Source organism: Sapajus apella, unplaced genomic scaffold (assembly GCF_009761245.1).
Source record: "Sapajus apella isolate SASKATOON/1434 unplaced genomic scaffold, GSC_monkey_1.0 scaffold346, whole genome shotgun sequence".
Taxonomy (NCBI): domain Eukaryota; kingdom Metazoa; phylum Chordata; class Mammalia; order Primates; family Cebidae; genus Sapajus; species Sapajus apella.
In genome coordinates this window covers 63,538-65,509 of record NW_022437286.1, presented here as the reverse complement: position 1 = coordinate 65,509, position 1,972 = coordinate 63,538, and positions in this window count along the sequence as shown.

Here is a 1,972-nt window from a genome sequence, read left to right as displayed (position 1 = left end):
AATAGAAACTGGGGATCTGGGAGGGAAAATGGCAGATAGGAGGCAGAAATAACCTGCAGCTCCCACTCAGATGGACAGAGCAGTGTGTGGAGACCCATGTCGTGAACTTTGGCTCCAAGAACTACTTTCAGGAGCATATCAGGAAGGCCGAGATAATCCACAGACCCTTTGAAGGAGATGGATTGAAGCTGAAGGCTCCATGGGACAGCAGAGGAACTCCAAAGACAAAGGACATAATCTCTTGAGAGCTCTATGGCCCCACCCATCTCCTAATCCTCCCTACACTACTGTAGCTGATGCAATCTTGAAGGCACCACCTCCTGGCTGAAGGCCAACCATCACAAAACCTGTGCACTTAATAAAAATACAAACAAGGACCCTCATAGAGTCTACTTCACTCCTCTGCTATCTCCATCAGAGCAGGTGTTGGTATCCATGACTGAGAGACCTGAGGATGGATCACATCACAGGACTCTGCAGACACTCTGCAGTACCAGAGCAGAGCCCAGTAGCTCTCCTGGGTGGTTAGATTAAGAAGAGAGATAACAAGCACTGCAGTTCAGCTCTCAGGAAGCTCCATTGCTAAGGAAAAGGGGAGAGCAACACATTAAGAGATCACCCCATGGGACAAAGTAATCTGAGCAACAGCCCTTGAGTCCCAGATCTTCTCTCTGACATAGTCTACCCAAATGAGAAGGAACCAGAAAAACAATTCTAATGTTATGACAAAACAAGGCTCTTTAACACCCCTAAAAGATCACACCGGGTCACCAGCAATGGGTCCAAACATGAAATCTTTGAATTGTCAGAAAAAGAATTCAGAAAGTCAACTATTAAGCCAATCAAGGTGGCACCAGAGAAAGATGAAGTCCAACTTGAAGAAATTAAAAAAAAAAAGATGGAGAATATGAATGGAAAAAGGTCCAGTGAAATAGCATAAATAAAAATCAATCATAACTCTGGAAATGAAGGACAAACTTAGAGAATTGCAAAATACACTAGAAAGTCTGAACAAGAGAATTTAACAAGTAAGAGAAAGAACTTCAGAGCCAGAAGACAAGGCTTTCACATTAACTCCATCCAACAAAGACAAAGAAAAAAGAACTTAAAAAAATTGTTGCAAGGCCTCCAAAAAGTTTGGGATTGTGTTAAATGACCAAACCTAAAAGTAATTGGTGTCCCAGAAGAAGAGGGAAATCTAAAAGCTTGGAAAACATATTTGAGGGAATAATGGAGGAAAACTTCCCTATCCTTGCTAGAGAACTGGACATCCAAATACAAGAAGCTCAAAAAAATGCCTGGGAAATTCATCACAAAAAATCATCAGGTTAAAGCATCCCTGCATCCCTGCTATAAAACCCACTTGATCATGGTAGATTATCTTTTTGATATGCTGTTGGATTCAGTTAACTAGTATTTTGTTGAGGATTTTTGCATCTTTGTTCATCAGGGATATTGGTCTGTAGGTTTTCATTGTTGTTGTTATGTCTTTTCCTGATTTTGGTATGAGGGTGATACTGGCCAAGGCACATAGTTATCAGGTTATCTGAAGTCAAGACAAAGGAAAAAATTTTAAGATCTGTGAAGCAAAAGTGTCAGGTAACCTATAAAGAGAAATCTATCAGATTAACAGCAGATTTCTCAGCAGAAACCCTACAAGCTAGAAGGGATTGGGATCCTATCTTTAGCCTCCTTAAACAAAACAATTATCAGCCAAGAATTTTGTGTCCAGTGCAACTAAGCTTCATAAATGACAAAAAGATAGTTTTTTTCAGATAAACAAATGCTGAAAGAATTCACCACTACCAAGCCAGTGCTACAAGAACTGCTAAAAGGAGCTCTAAATCTTGAAACAAGTCCTCAAAATATAACAAAATAGAATCTCCTCAAAGCATTAATCTCACAGGACCTATAAAATGACAACACAATGAAAACAAAACAAAACAAGGTATTCAGGCAACAAATAGCATGA